A 593-nucleotide genomic window follows, 5' to 3' on the forward strand; every position below is an offset into this window, starting at 1 on the left:
CCCTATATATATACTACCTTATATATACATTTTTATATTTTTTTAAAATATATAATATATATTTTTAATTTTATTATTTGTATATATATTAAAATATATATTATATATTTTTATATTTTTTATATTATTTTTTATATTTATTAAAATATTATATTAAAATATCTTATCATATTTATATATTAAAATTTTTTTATTTTTATATAGCCCTATAATTTATTATTTTATATATATATTTTTTTATATATATACAATTTTTATTTTGTATTTTTTATAAAATTTTTAAAATATAAAATATTTTAGATTTATATTATAATATTTTATTAATTTTTTATATTTTTTTATATATTTTTTTTACCCTATTTTTAAATTTTTTATTTTTACCCCTATATATTTTAATTTTATATTAAAATTTTAATTTATAAAAAATTATATATTATCTTATCATTATATAATTATATATTCAAAAATATTTAAAATTTTTTATTAATATATTTTATATTAAAATATAAAATATATATAAAATATATAAAATTATATTATAATATAAAATAATATTTTTTATATAAAATATTTAATTTTATTATTAATAAAAT

The sequence above is a fragment of the Penaeus monodon genome, chromosome 28, assembly GCF_015228065.2.
Source record: "Penaeus monodon isolate SGIC_2016 chromosome 28, NSTDA_Pmon_1, whole genome shotgun sequence".
NCBI lineage: Eukaryota > Metazoa > Arthropoda > Malacostraca > Decapoda > Penaeidae > Penaeus > Penaeus monodon.